Source organism: Agelaius phoeniceus, chromosome 1, assembly GCF_051311805.1.
Source record: "Agelaius phoeniceus isolate bAgePho1 chromosome 1, bAgePho1.hap1, whole genome shotgun sequence".
Taxonomy (NCBI): Eukaryota; Metazoa; Chordata; class Aves; order Passeriformes; family Icteridae; genus Agelaius; species Agelaius phoeniceus.
The window spans coordinates 70411788-70436827 of record NC_135265.1 but is presented as its reverse complement, the minus strand read 5'-3'; the positions used below and the strand labels follow the sequence as shown (position 1 = coordinate 70436827).

The 25040-nt window shown below is 40.1% G+C and overlaps 1 long non-coding RNA gene across 1 annotated transcript in view; it reads left to right on the top strand.

The window, feature by feature from the left end:
- Positions 1-25040, top strand: part of LOC143694523 (uncharacterized) — a 142427-nt gene that overhangs the window by 105664 nt on the left and 11723 nt on the right. Inside the window, exons 3-7 of the long non-coding RNA XR_013183080.1 lie at positions 12-93; positions 15576-15672; positions 17567-17722; positions 18246-18440; positions 23959-24041. This is a non-coding gene — a long non-coding RNA (uncharacterized LOC143694523). The remainder of the gene's footprint in view (positions 1-11; positions 94-15575; positions 15673-17566; positions 17723-18245; positions 18441-23958; positions 24042-25040) is intronic.

Sequence of the window (25040 nt, the reverse complement as noted above, 5' to 3'; positions counted from 1 at the left end):
TATCTTCTCAGCATTCTACAGGTAAGAAATTGCCCTGAGTCTGAATAGAAATTGGAATGTGTTGCCAAGTAATCCTCTCTGCTGGACTCAAAGGTAGGTATTCTGAAAAAAAAAAAAATAAAAGCTTGCAAAGAACTTCAATTTCCTTCAAAAGCACTAAGCACTCTCATAGCCATGTTGCTGTGTGGTAATCATTAAAAAAAAAAAAAAAGACAACCCAGGCAACTACTGCTTGGAGGGGAGCAGTAAAATCTTTGGGTAACCAAGGTCTTCACAAGGTCCTCATGCTCCCTCTGCCATGGCTTGTAGGTGGTGATACTGGGACAAACAAACCAGTTGTTATCTAATCTATAGCGTAATAAAATATTGGTGCTTCTAGGACATTAGCTATCTTTTCGTCATATGTTGTTAATCTGCCTATCATTATTGTGTCTGATATCAAAAAATGTTCTCAAAACACTGTTTAGTCAGCAGTCCTCTGTTTTTTCCCCATTGTCTTCTATGTTACAGATCAATGTAGTCATCTATTATGTCATTGTGTTCTTTGTACACAATCAGAGCATGGTCACTGTTGAAAATGACTCACCATTTTTGAGTTTGCAAAGGCTCAGTGAAAACTGTTTGGTATGTTCTTAACACACACCTTGAGCTAAGTTCAAGAACGATGTCTCAGTTTAGGATGACTTCTTTTACATTTGTTACGAAGATTTCATAAATGGTCTGATTTTGCTAGACCTACTCTGATGCCATGTGGAAGGAGTTCTACTTTGTTGTATATCACAACTCTCTTCTCTTTCACTGATATGTTAATTTAAATTGCCAGTATGTTAATTAAAATAGTGTAATGATTATAGAAGCTTTGGTGGTGCAGGGCTGAGAAATCCCAATTTAAGGACTGGTGACACTAAGAGTGTCTTTATTTGCTCATCAGTTGAGACTTTTTCTCTGTTGTAAATACAGTTTCTCTTGAACAGTGTCTGAAAAAGACCAAACAAAGGGTGGTTAGGAAATGGCTTTGCTTGTCTGTTTATCCTGCAAAAAAAACTCAATTGCCAGGAATATGCTTTTATTGCTCTCCAAGGAATAATGAAAGAAAATAAAATAACTGAACTAAGTGTAAAATATCTAAGTGAATAAGACATAGAACCAGATTTGAACAGTGTCTCTTCTTACATTAGGCTATTACAAAGTTTTTTAGATTGTGAGTTTCTTTAATTCAGCTATTCCCCATTAGCTCACATTTCTTTTATGTTTCCCTCATCTGTTCTGCTCACTGAAATAAATAACTTTGGTATCTGAGTATCTATGATATTGTGTACTCAGGTCCTTCAAAAAGAAAATATTTTCATACTTCTCTTTCTTTCAATCGAAACAAAGGCTCTCATCAGTGAGACATCGAAGTTATAATCTCTGTACCCACTAGTGTGGACTCCTTTGTTGTGTTTTATAGACCTGCAAAGTCTCATCTGCCTTTACATGCTTGCACAATGTGCATTGTTTGCTCCCACAAAGCTACTTTCTCATATGTCCTGTTACTAGCACAGATCTGTCATTATTCCTCAAACAGCTTCCTCATGCCCTCTGCCAGCTTTACACCAAGTGTAGAAAGTCCTGGAGTGTATCAACATCCTGAGGTTTATTGTTGTGGAATTAAGCTCACTTCTGCTTGTATTGCTTTGGTCTTGCACCTCATGGGTGTTTTCTGTCTGCGCTCATTTTAACAAGTGCTGTGCTGGTGCTGCCTGTTTGGTGGGTATCACCCAGGTCATTGCTGCGAGAGCTTGGTTTTGCTCTTCACCAAATAAAGCAACCACCTGTCCCATGTGCTGAGGTATAAAAACCTAGAAGATGGGAGCATGTGCTTAGAAAATTTCTGGTACTAATTCTTACTGGGAGCAGTCCTACTGGAAGCACTACAGCTAATATTTACCTTTAATTTTTTTACATAGGAAATGAGGAATGGCTACATTTAATAAAAATAAAGTAATTTGATGTCTGAGGTTATCTTCCTGCTTTTACTGGTGTGAAGTAACCCTGGGAAGTTCATTGCTAGAGGAGCTTTTCCTTATGATATGACTACATACATAGTAGCAACAGAGCATTTTTATTTGTATCACTTATTCTTTCTCCTGCTTCCTTTCATAAATTAAAAGAAAGCAACTCTTCCAATTTGCAAATAAAGCTGCCTCTGTGTCACAAACACGATAGCACAGTTCTCTTTGCCAATGGTTGTACCTCTTCACAACCCTTGCTGCTACCAGGACATCAGCTAAGCTTGTGATACAACAGTCTAAATCAAGGAAAATTGCAATGTGATGATTAAAAGGACTGAAAGGAAGAAGGAAAAGGACAGGCTCTTATTCAATTCCTCTATTTAATTTTAAAATAATTTTTCCTAAGATTAAGAAAAATTCAACATTGGGTTTTTTCCTCCATTTGGTCTGGTTAAGGAGAGAAAAAATAAGAAAATAGTTGCAAAAATAACATTAGAAGTATTTAAAATATAAAGAATTGGGATACAGCAGTCAATGCACATTCATCTGTTGGGTGGAAGTTACATATGTTGAATGTTAGAGGGGCTAGCCATGTTGTACAATTCGTAGAACTAGGCACTCTGAGAGAGAGCTGCAGGGGAGAGTTCACATAAGAAAGGAAACAAAGCTAAGGTCTCATGCCATGATATGCATTCCAGCTGCTGTCCTGGATCTGGGAGTCAGAAGTCACTCACTTTCATGAACAATTCTGTATTTTTATGAAATGTTATGTAATATTTTGAAGAAAAATATTCTTATGTAAAAAAATATTTTAAAAGCTAAAAAAAAAAATAGAAGTCACTCTTTGGATAGCAAGGAAGTTTGAATCTTCTGGAGTTTGAACAACTGCAAAGACCCAGATATATGAGCCGCAGCTTAGAAAAGGCAGCATGACTTTGGTAAAAAGATTGCAGTTGGGCTAAAAGATACATTCCTCTGGCCCTTAAATGTGGCATATCCATTTGCCCTTCATGTCCATTTTGGGCTGATGATGTGGGCTGTTGTGTAAGAGTGGAGTGCACATAAGTACTCCTTGCTTCCCCAACAGACCTAGTCTATATGCGCTGATAACACACATCTGTCCACAGACTCTGTCCACAGAAATTGAATTTTTGCCAGCAAAATCCCTCTTCTAGGGTGTTCATATAAAATACACCTCAAATGCACAGAAAATTGCCTTCAAAGTTAGAAGCATATATGCAGAAACTATTTAGTAGTGCCTCATCTGGAAGAAGTTAGGAAGTATTAAAAAATGAAAACTCGTTATACAATACATTGGAATGAGGAACATTTAGAATTGTGCAACATGCACTTCAGTGAATGAGAATATTACAAACTGAATGTGACTGATATGACACAAATTATCATCAGTTTGAATGCAATTTGGAACCTTGCCAGTTACACTTTTGATTAAACACTTGATTCTGATGATGTGCTTATGCTGTACAAATATATACCCTATTATATGATATAAACTATGCATTGGTATAGCTCATGTTACAAGAATGTGTCTCATGCTCCAATAATTACTTTAAATTGTCATAGGAATTCAACATTTCCATTGGAAGCTGGTGTTACAGTAGCTATTCTCTCACATGCAATTATAAAATTTTTCACCTGAAATATTTTTGTCTGTGTAGTGTTAGAACTACTGCAAAAAGTAATCATTTTCAGTGGGAAAAGTATATTAATCTTCTGATTAAGAACAGCAAGCAAATAAACAAAGAGGAAAAGAGTGAGAGAAATGTTTTGATTTAATTACAAGTGAGTGGGAAAGGAAGTGGTCGGTACCTTCCCCCAAAATCCTGAACTGATGTGTCTGTCACATGCATACAAGCAGAGTGCCTCTAGTCACATGCACGCACAAAATCACTGGTTTTGTACACAGACATTTCATGTTTCTGGGCCATTCCTCACTTCACTGACTAACTACCCACTGCTGTATAATGGTCTGACTTAAAGTAATGAATAGTTGTTTCTTCAAGCAAGGTTTTTAAATACCTGAAAATGTCATTGATATCTGATGTAGAGAGCATATTTTATGTCCTTTGATTCACAGTGATGTTCTGCTTTTCATGCTTCTGGCATAGGCCTCCTACCTTTAAGGGTTAGTTTCTCATGTTTAGACAACAAACACGTAATTAATAATCCATGAAAGATTCCTTTTCTGTTTCATGTGATCTGTTGAGTACACACACATATGCTTCAGTTGTTATTAATTCTGTAGAATAGGAAAATCACTCTTTGGATGTCTATTAAAGCTGTTACATCCTGAACCCAATTTCTTTATTAAGATGTTTTGTGGGGTTGTTGTTCCCTCAGGTACTCTGTGGTGTTGCTACTCTTAGTCCTTGACAACCTTTGTCGAGATGCTTTCCTTCCCTTGCAAGGGCAACACCTGGCACCTCATTGACAACCCCCATGCAGTGCTATTTTTCTTGCAATATAGTTTCCCATCTCTTTGTTTCCTCTCAAACTCACAGAAATTTCAACTCGGGTATTTTCATTGTGCACTCTATTTTATTTCTGGGTTTGTTTTTTATTTTGTTTTATTTTATTTCCTGGAGTATTTTAACAAATTCTTAGGAGTTTTCTCTGCTTCAGCCATTGGCATAGCACAGCACTGCCCTGACAATGTGTCCACAGTCATTTCCTGTTCCAAGTACTGCTGTATCTCATATTATATCGCTATGCATAACTCTTGCCAGGAAAAAGGGGTCTCAAATTGATTTTTCACAGAAAAACACGGATATATTTATTTGGTTTGCTACTACAAATATTCTTTCTCTAGGTTGTGACCGGGTGAATTCCAGGCCCATTGAGGCCAATGGAAATCCGTCACTTGACTTCAGTGGAGACAGGATTTCCACCCAAATTTTTGCCTGTTTGGAGAATTAGAACTGACAGTGATTGCTGAAAAAAACCCTGGAACAACACAGCAATGTAAAAAAATAATAATAACAAGATTGTGCCACTTCTGGTAGTATCAAATAATGACTTTTCAGCACTGTGTGCGAAAGCAATTAAAACAACTAAGCTTTATATTTTTGCTTGGCTTTTTTGTTTTAAACCATTCCCTGTTGTTATTTGTGTGTTGATAGGATCAAGGAGACTTAGCCACAGATAAGAACCTCAGTGTTGTATAAACAGAGAAAGAAAACAGAGCCTCCTTCAGGCTTGCCAAATAAGTGCTTACCAAGAGGTGAGGGAACATGGGGAAAAAGTACATCTACACTGATGGTTGTTGTATGTTGGGCTGTGGAGCAGCGCCCTGGGAGCCTCTTCACAGGTTTTTCTCTGTGCGATGGCAGAGGAGAGCTTTAGGAGGTGTTTTGAAGGACATAGAGTAGCTCTGTGCTGAGAATTACAGATTTCACTTTCAAAACATGAAGAAAAGAGAAAGGTGTATGAAATGTGAAGAAATGCTGGTAGGAGATTATGAGCTGCTGCCTTTAAGAACAGAAGTGAGGGAAAAAAAAAGGCTGGGAAGTGAAGGAAAAGCATCTGTGATGTGGTAAGGGCAGTAACAGCAGGACTAGAGAGGCTGGGTGGCCTTTCCTCAGGAGAGGAAGCTGACTCAATTCACCTCTCCCTTCTGTTAGTGTCCTTAACACATCTCTCTGGTATTTCTAGAGTTGTTTGTATTCACGATCCAAAATTCAGAGTCTCAAATAACATAACTGTCCGTATCTAGATACTTTTCTCCCACCATCAGCAGTACTTTTGGAACTGGATGCAACCCAGCTGGAAATAAGATGAGGACAGATTTTCTTGAAAGATTTCTCATACAGACAGCTTTTAGCTGGGTTGGAAACATTTCAAAAGAAGTAATTTTTCATTCTATTCCAGCATTTCTTCATCCAGTTAAAGCCAGGGAGTGCAGAGATAATTTTAAAAGAGAAAGGGACTGAAGCCTAATTCCAAAACTACAGTAACTGACACAATAGAAATATGATTAGATTTATTTTTTTTTTAAGAGTAATGGGATTTTCATAAAATCTATGACCTGAATGAAGACTCAAGCAGGCCACTCATTTGCAAGCTATGGTTCATCTCAATTTAATATACATGGCTCCAAAACAAATTCCTGCCCCTAAGTATTTTTAAACTTTAAGGCTCTTTGGAATCTGCATCTACACTGTATTTTCCATATATTGAGAGTTTGCAGCTCATCTAAAGTCAATACTCGCTAAATGCACACCACAATTTTGAAGCACAGAAGTACCTGAGAAAGGCAACTCTGGAGACCATACTCCTGGTGAAACCAGGTCTTGGGCCTGCCTGGCCTTAGATACAGATGTGCTGCCCTCAGACACCATGCATCAGCTCAGCCCCTGCCTTTATAACTGCTGAGTGGAGTCTGTAGATCAATGTAGGTGTCTGAAACATGGATTTGAATGCTGAGGCTTGTACCCCTCTGTGTTTGACTGACATCTCTCTTTTTCATCTCCAGTTAACTTTCTTCTCTTGAATCATGGTACATGTCTGCCTCTGCTCCTTCAGATTTTGATGTGCTTGATACTTTTCCTAAACCCTTCCTATATGAGCAGTTTGGTAGTGCAGACACTCTTTATTGGACCCTATATGTTTTTGACAGTGGTGGGAAGAGGAGATAAATTTTGTTCTTGCGTGTGAACTTGGGTGTTATCGTGTACGTTCCTTTGACGGCTAACCATATTTCCTGCTGGCTTTGTTACCCACAGCAGTATGTAACTTTCCTTCCTTTGTCCCATTCAAACGCCTAAAAAAAAGGAATAATTTCAGAAAGCAGTTATGGGTTCACATTTTCTAAATTTTCTCTTTTCCTCCTTTTTCCTTACCTCACTAGTAGATTCTTTCACTTTATGAGAATAAGCAATTACTTATCTGTGCCATGCCATAGATATTCAACATCTTCATTTTCCCAGCATGAATACTCCTGCTCTTTCTGACCACAGCACATTAAGTGTTTAAAAGGAGTGGTTCTGTGCTTGTGCAGCAGCTTTCTTGATGTTACTATGGCTAGTACTGGACCGGGAACTGCTTTCCTGTCCCCCAAATTGGTTTTGTAACCATGGCTTTCATCCCAATTGTAATCAGTTCAAAATTTGCCCCTTGGGCTGTGGACTTACTTTGCTACTATAACTACCAGGTAGATATGAAGATTTTTCAAACAATAATAAGTTTAAACTGAAATTACCATATGAGCTTTTTTTTTTAAACAAAATATTTTGTTGCTCTGGAAGCATTTTTGTTAATATTCTCTACATTGTGAAATTTATCCAAAGTGACTGTTTCCTGAAAAAAATAAAAAAACACCAGCAAAAAACCAAATCAATAACCGGTTTTTGTTTTTTTTTTGAATTGGTGTTTTCTGACCGGAGAAGTTGTGTGAAGAAATTCTCATGTGGCTTCTTTACAAGTTTATCAGTTTAGAATACAGACACATTAGCTGCTTAACGAAATTTAATTTACTACTCAGTCAGAAGTAATACAGGTTTTATTTAAAGCATGATCCAAAACTTATTGTAGTCAGCCATTCTCTGCATTAAGTGGACTTCACACTCAGAAAACTCAGAACCATTGGCAGCTATCAGTAGCTTCATGTGGCATCTCTGTGGAACTCAAAGAATTTTCTGTTTTCCAGCTGTTGAACATGAAGCCTGCTGAAGGCCGGGGCACTTGCCCAAGGACATGCTGCATGTCAGTGGTGAGATCCTGAACAGCAGCAGCATCTCTACACTAGACTTTGGCTTTCAGGCTGTAGGCTCTGAAGGCAAATATAAAAGAACTTTCTCCCATATGCATTTTCAACTTGCTCTGCCTAATGTTGACAACAGTCTCAGAGTCCCAACCCAGACCTGGAGTCTTTGACTGAGTAGCTTAAGCCTTTAAAACACAGTTCTCAGTCCCATGATTTCTTTTCAATGGAGTAATAGCACTTAAAACCTCAGCAACCCTATAGCTGTAACACAACCCACAGGCTGTTACACTCTCTCCGTGGGGTCACATCCTGAGCAGTTGTTCAAGCAAGAACACATTTCATGGTCCGTATTTCATCTAGACAAGGCTTTAAACTTAGATTGGCTCCCACCAAATTTAGTTTGTTACCCCAGACTTTCCTTGAAGGCTGAAATTCATATGCCTGCACTATCGGCCTCACTTGAATTTGCCTTGCAGATCATATGTTTGGTAGCTGGGAAAAAGTAAATATAGTTGTGCTTTTTTCAAAATGTGTGTCTGGCAAAGATAGTAAAGAGCTTACAGTCAATTTGAAGTTCATAAGGCTCCTATCAGTAAAAATATTAAATATTTTCAATTTGTGTCTTAAAATTGCAGCAGCCTTCTTTCCATCCTAGAGCTCCTGATGTCTCAAGCCATCAGTTGTCAGTTGTGACTGTATTTTGCTGCCAGAACTTGAACTAAAAACTTCCTCAAACAATTTAAATGTTATACTTTCTGATATATAAGCAGTTCTGGGAATTCTTTCATTCTTCCAGTGCTTCAACTTTTTACACTCTCACTGTTCCATCAGGCCATGAGCAACAAATGAGCAACCAATGAGCAATAAGCTTCCCAATACATATTTCATTATTCTGAGCAATATTTTTATGTCTTCTTTGTCTGTGAGAGGTAGAACTCAATGGAAGTATCCTCCCTATCCTTACACAGACTCTCTCTTGTTATTGTCAATCTAGCACACCTTTTCTTTTCAAATCATGATCTTCCACTGGTTTTCCAATAGTCAGAAAATGCTGTTTATGTTGAACTTGGTGCCTGCTGTAGATCCAGGCAATCTAAGTCCTTGCATGCTCAGATATAATTCTTGTGTCCTGAAATTAACCCAAGTGCAGCTTGAGGAAATCCTGTCATAGGAAGTGCTGCATATGCCTCGAGTTGTTGGGCAGGGTCATGGTAAGCACTGGCTGGCAAAGTGTTTCACATTACAGGGACCATCTCTTGTTGGATTCCAACTTAAACGGCCTTGCTGCCTTTTGCTCCCACTCTTTTGTCATCTCTCAGTTTTCTCAGATAGGCCCACTGCATTCTCATATTTGGGTAAATCTGAGCAAGTTTTCAAGGTTTGTTTATGTGTCCTCTAGTGTTCTGTCACAGGATGCCCACAAACTTCGTTCAGTTGCAGACAGGGGGGTTTTTTTCTGCTTCTATTTGTATTCTCTGTTCAAGAATTGCCATCTCTTAAATCTAATTTTTCTGCTGGAGGAGAGCCAGCTTCATATTTTTGCCATGTGATCTCACTTCTTGCTGCCTGGATTAATTGAAATCTAAAAATCTACCAGCTGCTTCAGAATCTACTGTTGTCAGAATTAAGAAGATATTCTGATTACTTCATTTTCCTCTCAGATTCAAATACATTTTTGTACCTTTTCCAGTTCAGAAAAATCTCAGAGAGGCTCAGCCCCAGTGGAGCCTCTGGTGGTCATTTTCCTACCAGCAAATGGTCTTCTCTCTTTCCTGTGGATAGGACTCAAAGTCCAGTGAACTTTAGGTGCTTAAATTAGAACATGGAACATATGAGTCCTTTATTCTATGTCTGCTTCTATCTGCAGGCTGTAACAGGAGTTTGACAGAAGCTTGAAGAGACCCTCCTGGAAAACTAAAAGCACAAAGATAAAAGCCCCAGTAGGAAAAGGAATGGTTTAAGTGCCATTCATTAAAGGCATGAAAATCAGTCCAACCATTGGTGGCACCTGTGGAGAAGAAGTAGTTTGGAGATGTCATAAAAACCTCTGCAGTGGTGAGCCAGGAACATGTGCAGTTAGCTGGAGTGTATGGTGTCTCAGTTAAAATGGAGCCACACTTCAGGGAAATGTATTTAAATTAACTTCATTGGGAAAGAGTGATCATCCTAGAGTGCTGCTGGGTCTTACCTAGTCCAGTGCATTGCCTGTCTCACTCCCACAGAGATGTTCTGTAAGAAGAATCTTTAAAATTTACTGCAAAAGCTTAAGCCACAGAAGAACAGACAGGACTGACTCGTTACAGCCCATGGACAGCCCAGTGTCAATGTGACCCAGCACTGGGTTCTCTTTGCTGCATCTTGGAATCAGGTTACACCTTTGACCCAATCCACAAAAAGACCTGCCCTGCATAATCCTTAGGCTCTGAGGAGAAGAAAGGGGCTTTCTTTGCCTCTTTCCACCTCTGTACTTCTGTTGCCATGGCTGTTTAACAATAACCTGTGAGTTGCAGCTTTGCATCCCACCTCCTGAATTTCGGATAGGGGCAGCTGCAGCCAGGACTGCAATGTGGAAGAGAGGGAAGGCAGACTGGCATAAGAGGGCAAAAAAGCTCTGTGGCTTAGCACATTGTGTGTGAAAGGGAGGTCTCGTACCCCTAAAGGGAATTACTCTTTTGAACTCTCTCTGGGGTAAGAGCAGCAACATGCTAGCCATCAGATAAAAGATGGAGCAGGCAGATATCTGCTCCTGCACCAGCATCAGTCTCCCAGCAGTCATGTGAAATCTCCTACTGGAATTTTCACACATTTGCCCAGAAGAAACTGAAGATGATGAGCACAAGCTCTGTTGATTGTCACCACTAAAAGAGCTGTGGCAGCAAAACCTGCTAACAGGCAGTTCATACTCAGTCTCCCCGGTTTGGGAGACCAAGGGACTATGAGGATAGCAGCCTGGGGAAAGCATCTTCCAAGAGTAACTCATTATGCATGACACACCACGCAGCTCATTTCTTCACATACATTCACTTTGACATTACCTTCATTGTCAAGTGCATAGTTACGTACCTGTCTTGCAGGTGTCCTACCCCTGCCTATTTTCTACTACCAAAACATCTCTGGGACATAGTTCAACACACATCACAGCGTAACAGGCAATCATATCCTTCCTGGGGTGGAAAAAATGAATTCTCTCATTTATTTGCTCTATGCATATTGCAAAAATCCTACCAGTTATGTCTCCTGGGGCAGATGCTTTTCTTTGGCTTGCATTGATATGTTGCTAAAAGCCCAGTGTTGTTAACAATATGGCAGGGACAGGATTCATGAGATTCAGGTGGGCCCGCTGTCTCCCTGCATTTCTTGCCATCCAGGTCTGGAGAGAAATAGGCTAGAACAAGTAGAAAGGCCAGATCTCAAAGAAATGAAAAGTGACAAAAGCCCAAGAATGAACATTTGGGAAAGTGATTCACTCATAACTATAGAAAAGCTCTAGGACTTATTCCTGAGTTTATATAACTATTTTTACACCATCTCTTAAATGGTTTGTAATTGGTCAGTTAAAATCAAGAGAATGCTGAAGTTAACTGCCTGCAAGGCTCTGGAATATGGACAGCTTTGAAGTCCAAGAGAGGAGTAGGCATTGGTTTTAAAGGATTTTAAATTCTTTAAAATTTAAAGTTTAATTTTAAATTAAAATTTAAATTCTTTAAAATGCCATGGGCCATTCTAACTTGCAGAGTAAAATACAAAGTTTTGATCAAGTTACTGGAGAACCAGCATTGTTAAAAGCCTGCTTACTTGTTTATTTCAATACTGAACTTTGTTACTACTTCTCTTTTGATATGTTGATGTGATCTGTGTTTTGGTGGAGGGCGCACCGTACGTGCTTTTCTGGCTGTAGGCACCTCACAGGCGCTCCAGCAAGCACATAGCTGTCATCCAAATGGGGTGTTTGAGACTGAGAGCAGAGTGCTGTGGGGCACAGGACAAAGCTTTTCCCCCAGGTTGATGAAAGGCCCACCCTTGGCTTCTGCTGGAATGCTGTAACGCTTCTGGAAAGGAGAGCAGTGAGATCAAAGGCAAAATAGCGCCAAAGAATGAAATTTAACAAAGATTCCTCACCCTGCCTAATTATCACATCACACTTTGAGTCAACATGCAAGGCTGCTGGTGCCAGCTGTGAAAAAGGCAATTAATAACTTTAAACCAAGCATAGCTTCAAACTCAAGAGGAGAAACTGTGAAGAGCTATGTACAAGTGGTAGAGCCACTGTTTTCATCCCTTGATGAGATGCTGGTGAAGCATTTACAGCAGAAAATGCCTTTGAGAGACTTTGAGAAACATGGTAAAGTCTAGATGGATTTTAGAATGTCTCTGTCGTTCCTAAAAAGATAGGGATGGCATTTCAAGATGATTAGACAAGTACTGTTCATCATCCAGGCTGGAGTGCTGCACTGCAAGTGCTGTGGGGTGAGTAGCAAGCAGTTTGTGTTCTGCTGTCCTCAGGTGAACTTCCCAAAGAGAATGTGTTGTTTACTAACGCTCCAAAAAGAATTTAAGTTGTTTGCAACTAGATTGAAGCTGGTGTTTGTCTGGGTTCAAAATCCCATCTCTGAGCCTGTGCTGGGGTTGTCACAAGAGGGCACTTTCTTGGCACTGGATGGCTCTGGCTCAGAGAGGAAGGCTATGGCTGGGGGAAGTCTGGGAGTCAGGAGTCTTCCTCTTGGTGCCAGTCCTTGAAACAAGACCTCTATTTCATGTTTTTAGCATGGGAATAACCTGTTCCAGATACCTTGTTGTACCTCTCACACCACACACCGAGCTTTTGCTATCAGTGGCAGGCCTGGGAGACAGAAGGGTGTTCCCCAATACCTCAGGTATGGTTTGTGGAAAGCAGAATTTCATGACCAATTTCACTACACATTAAGGACAAAAAATTAATGCCCAAGCATGTTTTATATATACATCTAGGAAGAAATCTATGGTATTTCTGAAGTTGTTTCAAAGCCACCTTGTTTCAATTTGAGATTTTGCTATAAAATAAACCTCCTTAAAAGCTGCATGTCATTATGTTTTGACTTAAAATTAAAGGAACATCGTAACTCCTTTTATTTTGCTAATATTCCAAAAATAAACATTTTTACTTATAAAGCTTTTAGGAAAATTCATTCCTGTTTACAGTCCCAGCACATGCACCGAGCTGGTTCCAATCCTGTCAGCCAAGCAGCTGTCCTGCCATTAACACTCTCTAGCAGCTGTGCTCTCTCCACTACCTGGGGACCTGTTAGAAAGCGTTTACGGAGTTTCCTGTGGACAGGTGTCCCTGAAAAACCATGCTGCCTGCAAAGGAATGTAATAAGAGTGACCTCTCTCCCAGCACCCTTAGATATTTCAGATATTTTATTTCAGTAATAAAAGAGAAAAGCAAATTATGAAGGTGCTCCACCCACTTACCACTTAGATAATTAAAACGAGGAAGTTGTTGTATAAGTTGTATCATTGCAAAAGTGTCCCCTGGCACGTCTACTTCTCTTTGTTTCTACAGAAAGTGAGCTGAAAAGGTTGTAATGAATGAACCAGTGCAGCAGTGACACTGTACATCCCTGGCAGCTGCCTTTTGGTGTAGGCTAAAGCAACTGAAGTGTCTGCTTTCACACTCAGGTGCTTTGAAGACAGACACCACAGAGTATTCGCTCTCAGCTTTGGATACATAAACTGTCCTTTTGTTGGACAAAGGTATGCATACTATTCTCTGTCATATCTAAACACAAAAATATTTTCACTTATGTTAAAATCAATTCAGTTGCAGAACTGGGTGTGATTGTGGTCTTGAGAAAAATAATTCAGGTCATACCTCAGTGGTAACTGTGAACTAAATGTCAGCATTCATGAACGTGTTAGTCAGGCCAGCTCACCAAACCTTCAAATGTGCAGAATTTCCAGAAACAGCATAAAAAGAAGCTACCTGCCAACATTTTCACTTATCAAAGGTCAAAGTTAGGTACCTCAACAAAAGTCAGACGTAGGCAATGCAGAACTGAGCTTGTTTGCTCACAGTCAGCATGGCTTGCTGCTGTGCTATTGGCAAATTCTCCCTTTGATATTGGGAAATGAAGCTGTGGGTTTTTTTGTTTGTTCCTTGGTGTTACTGGAAATCTTTCAGAGCCCAGTGATGTCTGCAAGGGTTCCTTGAGAGTGTGATGGGCACAAGTAAATCCATGTTGTAACACCTCTGTTAAAGTGTGCTGTGCATTATGACTTGTACATTTTGTGGTTGAACGGTGTCATTGTGAGTGGTCTGGCAGAGGCTGCCAGCCACAAGCAAACTGGCAGAAAGCCTTCCAGTCAGGTTTGGCTACCTGTAGCTGAGCTAATAATGTTTTGCTGTGTCTGAGATAAGGAACAGTTTCTGAGGAAATGTTTTGTCCCTACATGGTCCAAGTGCCTCGTGAAAGTCCTTAGTCTCTGCAGGGATCTCTCCCAAACCTGAAGGTGACCCATTGTGCCTGACAAGCAGGAGGACAGATGTGCACATTGCCAGAGCCTTTCTGTAGAGGTGGATGTAGGGCATGTTGGTGACATGTCTGCACAATACAGGCACCTGGGTAAGCTCCAAGACTGCTGATTTAGCAACCTCAGACCTCAGATGCAGCACTGCACTCTCAGACTCCTCAGCCATGAGGAGCACTTGTGTGGGAAACAGGGAGTTTTGGTCCAGGCCTCTGTTCTGGACCTGAGAAAGGTAAAATCCAGAAAACATAGATGATATTACTGGAAACAGTCCCTGGTTTCTGGTCTGTTAGGTAACAGATCAGTAGAAACTTATTGTCTGGCTAGTCTGCCTCACATTTTTAACATTCTGGTATTTGAAAAAAAAAAATCATAAGTAGCTATGTATCTAACTGTCTAGCCCTCTCTGCTGGGAAAAAAAGAAACCAATGCAGAAGGACAACCTTGGCAGTCATCCAGGAATGGGAGCTCTCTTCTTATCTGCATAAGACATAGACCACAGAAATCTTGGTTGACAGCAGCCTCTGGATTTCAGACCTCTGCTCTGACTTCACCACCAAAATCCTAACTTTATCTTATGGTTTAAGAAAGTAGTGTTATACTTTTGCTGGTGCTGTACAATCTCCTCACTTCTAGTTTTCTGCCTGACAGCTCCTCTGAAGAGTTCCTCTCTTCTTGTCAGGCCTGTCCTGTTTCCATCAGCTTTACAATTTTTCTGGTTGGCTACAGTTAGATCCTCCTTTTATGTATCTCTGGAGTTGGCACATGGCAATGCAAATCTTCCCTTTGCAGATGGTGGGTACAACAAATGGAACACAGAAATTCAGGGAGAAAGGCAAAAATCATCACTTCACTGGCTTAGTGAGGCATCTGCAACTGGAAAAGGACTCATGCTGGCATAGCATGAATCCCCTTGGACAAATTTTTTCTCCTTAACTTTACTTATAGGGTTAAAAATTTTCAGTTAAAGAAAAATAAACAAAAGTGGCCAGCATTGCTCTCACAGACGTGACCAAAGGGGTTTAACCAGTAAAGGAAATAAGGCCGAGAGATTATCTTAAACTTCTTTCCTATTAAAACAATTCATTTCATATATTGCCACAATGCAACAACTTTATCTGAACTTCCTTTCAACCTCTATAAACATGTCCTTAAAATGAAAGCTGTGAATTAATATTTGAAAAATACAGTCTCTGTATGACATTCGGCAACAATTTTTGAGTAGTAGTAGTAGTAGTAGAATTTGCTTCAAAATGAAGCATTGCATTATCAGATCAAAGAGAATTTAGTTGGAAAATGTGCCTAGTGTGTAAACCAGCTATAAAATTAATGTAATTTTTTCTGTCTTTTAGTGAGCTTTGTTGCATAAAAATGTGGTTTGGAACTGACACTTACTCTGGGGCAAAGAATCCATTGAAAGAGTTTGAAAAACTCCATTCAATAAGATAGGTAAGAAAAACTATATTTTTTAATTTATGGTACACTGAAGTGAACTGTAAAATCTTCTACTCGGGAATATCCCTTTTTGATACTCGGTCTCATTCTTTGGAAGGTGCAATGTTTTCAGAGAGTGATGAGAAAATAATGAATTGAGAGGCAAAGTGCCTGTTTTAGGCACCCACTCAGCAGAGTGACAAGAATGGTGCTGTCATTCAGCAAGGACAGCATTGTTTTGTTACTGCTGGGATTATCTGCAGGAGGGCTCTGTGGGAGACTGTGAAAGAAGTTACAGAAGAGGAAGTTTCATATATGCATGACCCCAAAATGAATGAAGATAAATAAGATTGTGTATCTCTTTTTTTTTTTTTGAGCCTTTTTTTTTTTTTTTGCATTAACATTTAAAGCTCTGAAATAGGGATTCTCATATGATTCCTGCTACTATAATATGAGCATGGGTAATGAACCTGCTGCATTAGCTGGAGAAAAACATTCTGGGGAAACCATAGATACAACAGAAAATTTAAGACTTGAGATCAAGGGAAGGACTATCAGGCCCCAGACCTTTCCCATGGCTTTTGCTCTCCATCTCTCGGCTCACTGCCCCTGTGTGGCTTCCTTCCCTTTCAAAGTTGTTTCATCATACTCCAAGCAGATTTGGCTGCATGGGGATAGGAAGGGTGTTTAAAGATTTTTAAATTGTTGCCTCATGGTCTGTAGTCCAGTTTCTTGTACCCATAAATGGGTATCAGCAAATCAGTGTGGGTGAGAAAGCACTTCAGCATGTTCTGGGTTGGGAACAAGGGGCAGACCCAGGCAAGGCTTCTCAAGCCACCCAAGTGTTTGCAGAAGGGCTGTGCTCCTATGCAGCCACTTGTGTTTCCAGACAGTGAAGCGTTGTGGGTGCCCACCTTGATGTGCCATTAGGCAACAATTAGCCAGGAAGCAGGGAAAGAGTCACTGCTTTTGAAAGACTTTCACAAGGAGGCCTCACACCCAAGGCTCAGAGGGGCAAGGAAGAACCCTCATTGTGTGGCAGACATCCACATACAGGGATGCTCAGGTGCACACAGGGGGATCTTGGCCAAACCCTGTACTTGCAACAGCAAGCTCATCTTATTTCCAAGTGAGGGCTGGGTCCCACGGAGTACCCCACGCCTCCCACCCCACTCCCCCTTCTCTACCTGTGTGTTCTTTTCTTTCCTGAGGGGATTTTATTTCTTCCTTCCCCTGGCAACAGCTCCATGGCAGTTTTCCCCCGCCAACAGCAGCAGGCAGCAAATGCTTTGTACACCTTGAAACAATTTCTTTTACAGGCCACGCTGTGGAAGGAATCTGAGCAGCTGAGTTGCTGCATGCTGCAGGGGCATGAATCTGCCTAAATCCCACTGGCCTTGGCAGGAGATGGTTACATGTCTGGTTAGGGTTTTGGGGAAAGTTGTGAAAGGCACACAAGAGAATAGAGACCTAAATAGTGGGGATTTGGTGGAGAATTCTGAACTCCTGTGTTTTTGAATTTGAAAAAAATCACTTGAAATGCCAAGGTGAAAGTTGTTGGGGGATTTTTTGTTTTGTTTTGTATTTTTTGGGTTTGGGTTTTTTGTTTTTTCTTTCAATTGTACTTATTTTGAACACGTCCTGATTTGGAAAAGAGAGCTTTTGCTTCAGGAAAGCCAGGTATCCAGAGGAGTAGTTAGATCCCCAGAGTCAGTTTGGAAAATTCAGAGGCTCCTCTGGATGTCACCCCTCAAAGGACAATTTAGTTCCTGAAAACAGTCTGAACCAACTGCAAGACCTAAATTTTTCTGTGCTGTGGAGTTTGCATTTGAACCTGAAGAAACATAAAGAATGGAAACTAGAAACCAAGTTGTAGTAACCCATGTTTTTTGCCTGTGTTATTGCACAGGACTGTGGCACGCGGTCTCGGTGAGAGAGGAGGAAGAGGCTACCAGCATGATGGAAAAATCCTACAAACAGTAGGAAAACTTACAGAATAAAGGCCTTGAATTGAAACATGAAGTTTCAAATCTAAAATACTTGAATATAAGCTGTATAGAGCAAGGTAGGGACAATTTCATCTTCAACAGCCACCTAAATTTCTTATGTACAATATTTAAAAGTGCTCTCAAGATATTCGTCCCAAATTCCCCATAGAAGAAAGCACCACAGCCTTGCCTGGCAGAAGCACTGAAAAGAGTGTTGTTGCTGTGCTGTTACACAGCTGCCTTTTCTGTGTCCCCATCATAATTGATCTCCAAACCTGCTTGCCTGCCTGCATGCCTGCCTGCCAGGCATTCCCCCCGGAAGATGACGGTACCTTCATGCTGGCGCTTACCTGGAGAAGCTCATTCTAATTTTCTGCTTATCTGCCAGAGCAGTGTGATCAGACGCGCCATTTGAAAGGTGTATTGGGGTTTCTAAGCCTCATGAAACAAGGCAGAGGTTAACCAAGGCAACCACCAGGCTGGAGTTGAAAATTGGCCTGCCTTCAGAGGATAAAAGAGCAGTGGGAGGGTCTCTTTAGGCAAACAGCTATCTAGTGAATTGCTAAAAAAAAAACCCAACAAAAAACCCTTGATCTTCAGGGTGCAGAAAGAAGGAGCTTTCTGAACTTGGAGAAGGTTGGTAAACAGGAGGTTGACAGCCAAATGTTGGTGCCCCCCCACATCGAGGGAATGGGGACTGTGTTGCATGGATGCGTTCCAGTTGGAGGAGAGATTTGCTCTGCGGAGATGCTCTTGGGTCAGGTGAAGACAGCAGGATTCTTGCAAACCAGATGGGTAAGTCAGCTCCTCAGAGCTGGATTTCAAATGAAATCTGGGCCCGTTCATTATTGCAGGGTGGAACCAGGAATTTCCATGGCTTTGATCAAAATCCTACAAAAGTAATAGTTGTGGAGATGGCTTGCTTTGAAGTTTTGAATTTGAATTTTGAGAGAGTCCAAAATGCAAGCTACAATAGGCTGAAATTTGTTTCAATAAAAACATTTGGGGAAAAAAATAAATAAAAACCCAAACTCTGAACTTTTATGGAAATGAAGAGTTTCTTAAATACTCTTTCAAACTTGATGGAAAATGTACATCATGTTTGGAATCATCTTGGTGAAAAGATGGTAACAGTCTTAAAATGGAAAAACTGTAATATTTTCACTGAAGAGTAGACTGAATTTTACACATTATGTTTTCCCTCTTTTTTTTAAAAAATATTTTAATTTCAGCAGAAAAAATACAATACAGACTCTCTTGTGATAATGCAGTGTTTTGAGGAGCAAGATTCGGAATTTTCTCCCTGTTTTCCAGTTTGAAAAAGTGTTGAAAAATATAAATAAGCTCTCATTTATTCCCTGAACCTTCCTTTGGGAAAATCTTTCAACCTTCCAAACATTTTTTTCTTCCATAAAAATTCTTTTGAGCCAGAATTATAACTTGATATCAATCTCTAGTGCAAATGAAACATAAAATCACTTTGTACAAACACTGGTGATCAGAGACAGCTGACCTTAGCCCTACTCTGTTCCTTCTAGGGATTACTGTATTACTGTAACTGTGGTTATTGAGGAGGTAGGAGAAATATTTTAATGGTAGTCCAGATGTGGTTTGCATCCATGTGTATACATGAAAATACTATATTTATATGTGTGTGTATGTGTATATAGGTACTATATGTGTGTGTGTGTGTGTGTGTGTGTGTGTGTGTACACGCGTGTATATAAATTACAGGGATTTGTGTTTTCCACGTTACCGGGAACTCATATTGAGACAGTGACATTTGATTGCATCCTGTGAGATGAATAGTTTACACATAGCTGAAGAACAGAGTCACTATTTAAGCTGTAAAATATTCTGGTTTGCGCCACTTTCATCTTGATAGACGTTAATGAAACTTTCTTTTGCCAAACTGAAGATAAACTGTTTGTCTTGCAGTCTCATTCCAAAATAGAGAAATTACTTAAGTGCCTCACCCCTAAAAGGAACAGTATGTGATGAAACAGAATATGCCTGAACTTATATTTAATTTTGCTGACAAATGTCTTTTGAGTGACTGACTGTTCCTCAGCTTCTTCTCCAGTCCTTTATTTTTATGAGTTTTTTAAAACACTGATCTTTCCACAAACTGGTGACACAATGACATTTCAAGATTGGAATTCGTCAGAACACATTTGATGAAATATATTTAAGTAAAATATGCTGCTTCTTGGATGCCAAAAGATTTTGCAGAGGTGCTGGTGTTGATGAATGGGGAGTTTTATGTATCCCAGGCTGAGGTCTCTGGTTATGTCTGATCTGAAAATTCAATCTCTCTAACTCAGAAATAGATGTTTCAACAAAATTCCACACCCTTCCATTTTAAAATTTCTTGTTTTCATTTCAAGACCATACAAAAAAATTGGAAAACCTGCTCAGTTTTGGAATGGACTTATTCCACTATCACCCAGCCAGCTCTGCTCGATACCTTCTCTCCCACAAATTACTTGTGCCAGGTTTCCAGAAATGGATGTGGGGCTACAGCTATACGTTTTTTTTTTCCCAGAAGTCACCTGTCATCTCACTGTAGCTTGAGTTTCCACAGACTTCTTTTTTTCCACTGAGTCAGGCCGTGAGAGCAGAGCACAAGCTCACTTGCAGCCAGGGCTGTGACTTGGCTGGTTGGCTCCGCGTTGCTGTTCCAGCTGTCCGGGCTGCTTTCAGCAGGGCCACCACTGTGGGTACATTTTTAAAACACAAACAAACAAAAAAAAAGTTTACAAATGTTTGTCTTCAAATTCCTGCACAAGGGCAACTTATTTGAAACCCACACCTGGTTGAACAGGGTTAGGCTGTGCCAAAGAAAGCCTCTGTGCTTGTTTCATTTGAAACCAATGGAGGGGAAGATAGTTCGTTAAGTCTGCGGTTTCCAGAAATGTCTCTGATGTGGAGTTAAACTTCTTATGTTTTGAACTCTTGTTTTGTTAAATGAGTGCAATGTTAGTTGTACAGCCTGAATTTTTAATGACTTGTTTCTTGGTTTAGAAGATGGAGTCGCATTTTCAACCTTTGAGGCTGTGGTTGGAGATTAGGTAGATAAGTTAAAAGCCTGACCAACTCCCCTAATTAGGTTTTGGTTCTTGCAGTATATGCTGAACTTTACAGGTCATGTTTCCACACACTGAACTCTCAGTCCATTTCCCAACACACCTTGAACTTAGAGTAAAACTTGAAATTTCTTATCAGAAGTATTTTTTCTTTGGATTTCCTGGAAGTTCTGGACTTGACTTGCAGAAAAATACTTTTTTTCTTTTTTCCTTTTCTTTTCCCAAAATTAATGCATCCTTTGAAATGGTGAATAGTTTTGAAAAGTATCTCTCATGTGAGTCGAAGTAGTAACAGCAAATACTATGTTCTTCTGTGAAAAGAGTAGAAACTTCTATCACACTTCTTCCATAGAGGACATTGTGTTGCCATTCTCAGAAATACACAAGGGGCAAATTTTCCAGGAGGTCATAACCAGCCAACCATATCAGGAATCAAAAGTAAATAGTGCTAGGAGAGGTGGCCTTTGGAGAATGGAGAACTGGTACCTGTCTAACAGACTGTGGGCTCCTGATCCTCCAGGCCATGTGTGAAAATGGGACTTGGGGTGACCAAAGAGCCATAGAAGAATGACCTGCAGACCTTTGGGAGAGGCATCCTTGGGGATGGTCTGTGCAGATGGTTTGACACTGGTAGCTGTAAAATTTAGTCTGGCAGATTGTATGGGTTTTAGCAAGTTTAAACTACCTCACATGCGTGCTCCACAGCTGGTGGGCAGGAATCAAAGAGGAGCTTATGGGGGATGTCACTGAGATGAATGCAGAACATTAAGACAAAAACATCCAAGTCCACTTTCTCCAAGTAGGAATTTATCATTGTGCCTAGCTGTTACAGTGGGTGGTCTCTGTACTACTAATATGATGTAGCTGTTAGAAAGGTATTTCCATCTCTCATCATTTTCTAGTGTTTACTTACCCTTGCTGTGACACTGCTATTGACTCTGAAGTTGTAATTATAGCTAATAATTCAGTAATCTTGATGATATATTGCAACAAATTGACCAACAATTACATAGAAAACAGTATTGTGGCAGTCAGCAGGGACTGCCTGGCATGAAATAACTTTAATTAGAGCTGACTTATACCTTATCCTGCCTCCAGAGTGCAGCGGATTTTGAGTGCTAAATGCTAACATTTCTATTAATTTATATGATCTTAGGAAATGTCAGTTTGCTAATTGGTCAAATAAAGGAGTCTCTTTTGCAGAAATGGTGTAGTTTACAGAACATGGAGGAAAATAATTTCAGTGGCTATTAGCTGTAGCTGAAACCACCAGCATCCTGAGTTGCCAAGATCAATCAGTTCTGTAGGGAGGAGAGGAAGTGCTTGCAGAAGTGTCTGGCTCTCCTACAGGCACTAAGTTGAAATTTCTTCTTCCTGTATTCAGAAAATATTTTTAAATTCAAAATATGTGTGTAGCAATTTAAATTGGTTACCCAAAGAAGAACTATGCACATGAACTGGAAAGGAAGACCACCCTTCCCCACTCCAGCCTCTGCAAGGATGATGTTTCTCTTCTGGTGAAACCTGTGGCATATGTCATTCCTTTTTTCAGTATATTAGTGAGATGCAATATGACAAGTTCTTGAGATTTATAGGCTACTTGTAAGGGATCTTTAAACCACAAATTAGGAAAAGACAGTCCTTATATTCTGTGTCCAACCTCAAAATACATATACATTTGCTTTAAAAAATGTGCAGTTTCCACAAGGGGAAATCACAGATTGCAACAAACACCACAGGAGAGATCATCAGATACCTACCTGTCTGTCATGTGGAGGGCTGCCATTCCAGGTATCCCTGTGCTTTCCTCCACAGCACCTCTAATATAGGCACTACCATAATCCCTGTCTTCCTCTTGAACTGCATTCCCAAATGTAGCTCTCTACAAAACTAGCCCCTCTGTGGTGGCTTCAGGGCAGTGGAAGAAATGCACTCAATTACATACACAATCATAACCATGGAAAGTAAAATGGGCTCAGCTTCTCCCATACCTTTCTTATCTTGCTTGTTTCCTAAGCTTTGGAACAGGAGCCTTGTTTAAACATAAGTTAGCATAACACGCTAATTTTAAATATGGACCTGTAGGCAGCAGTATAACATAAGTGTTAATGCAATAACTTTGAATGCAGACCTTAGCTGAACCCTAGAGCCCTGGTGGTTCTGCAGTACAAATACAGTCATTCAGGGGTGATCCTTTGCTTGGATAAAATGCTTCCATTCAAAAGTAACGATAGTGTTTGAATTAATTAAGTTATAACTGAAGTTTTTCCATGATGCTATCTTAAAACAATAACCTAGCAGTGGTACCCACAGCCTAATCAAAATCAGGCTTTGTGGTTTTAGGTGATACACAAACACTTCTGTAGACCTGAGGTAAAAAATTTGGAGCATTTCTAAGGGAATTAAAAACCTCAAACTCACCTTCTGAAGTAATCTTGCTACTTAGGAGCAGCTTTTTCAAAGTGTTTATTGTCCCTTTCAACAGTAGCAAAGGGTAAATGATAAATAGAGAGCTGCAAGTCATGGGTAGGGATTTCAGCAAGCCTGAGGTACCAGTGCACACGTCTGCAGCTATTCACACCTATGTACTTCTAGAAACCCGAGCCTGGATACCTCCCTAACTTAAAAAAAAAAAAAAGGGAATTAATACCACAAAGTCTAACCATGAACAGAGAAATGTGAGCCAGAATACCTTTAGAAAACAATTTTCAAAGGTATATTTTCCCCTCAAATTGTAAATAGGCTGCCTAGGAGAGTTTATTATATGAGGTTAGTTACAGCATTAACTGGACTCTAACAGGTATCTCTCTGTCTGCTTAGCTCTGTTGTTTAGCAAACCCATAGTTAGGCTCCCAAGCCACTGTTGAAAATTGTCTTTAGAGTTGCCCTGAAGCACCTGTACTGTACCTGGGAAAGGAATGCACAAAGGAACAGAGCTGTTAAAAGCAAATTCTTACAACAAAATAGGTCTTTTTATGCTGAAAGAAATCATACCCCTTGTGTAGTACGCCTTCAAAATGTTAGAAGCGTTTCTGTCTGAAGCATCCTGTGAAGTGAACAGAAGGTAGAAGGAGAGCTCCTTAAAGGCTCAGGCCCTCTTTGAGCTTTCACTGGTAGAATTGGGGTTTCACTGCTGTCTTGTATAAACTAATTTAATGTCATTTGTTTTGGAAGGACATGTTGTCTCTTGATATTATTGCTCACAGACACTTTTCTTTGTGTACCAGAGAGACAAGAAATCACACCATTAAAAGAAAGAGGCAGCAAGGATTCTTCCTCTTGCAACAATTCTTCAGCCAAAGGAGTTTCTGTAAGTTCTGTTTCACTTCTCCCCTCAGCTTCCCAGCACTGTCCTACAGTTCAGATTGTCACTATCACAATCAGGTTGAGGTGAGATTTTAATTAATCTGGTGGAATCAGGAAGAGGGCTTGAGCATGGCTGTGGTGTAAGATACAATTAAAAGAATTTTTTACTGTGTCTGAACCAAGCTTGAGTTAATCCTGAAGCTAATTTGAGATCAAAAGCACAGAGACTGTTTGAAATCTTATCTGAATCAGATTGCCAGATCATTTAAGGCAAACATTAAATAAGATTGCTTCAGTTACTCCAATCAGTCAATCTTGGTAACTGAGATTGAGTTCTTCAGTTCAGAGGCTGATCAACTACTGTTAGATTCAGGTAATAAATGGGGTAAATTAACTGGCATGTATCCCTTGGTGCTGTAGTGGGGCTTCTGGAAAGAGCTCCTCCACATTTGGACCACACCATGGCACAGGCACAGCTTGGGTTCACAAGTCTGGGACTATTGTCTCCAGCATACAAAGGGCTCAGAGTCAGAGTTTGGGTTTTGACCTACTGTCAGTTTAGGCACAAAAAATTTCTCACCTTTGCAGGGGCACTGCCTTTCTTAGTACACTTAGACCATTAGAAAAAGCAATACTGTATCACTCTGTGAAAATGGACTGGCCATAGGAGATGATCACTGCAATATGAGATAATTATTTAAAATGTTTTAACTGAACCTATAGTACACTGAAGTTCTGGCTGAAATCCAGACAAAATCTGCTCATTTTAAATGTACCTGTGTGTGAGGAGATTGGCTGTTTCACCTGCAGTGGTTTATGTTAGAAGGTAGATAGCTCAGATATCAGATCTCAGCTTATATGCACAGAATTTTGCAGATCTTTTTCCTAGCAGGGCTTTTTTTTTTTTTTTTTTCTCCTTTCATGATTGGTTTTGGCTTGCAGTTCCCATGGTTTAGAGTTCAGGTTGGGCAGCTGGAACTCAAAACTGGAAATGTGGGGCCAA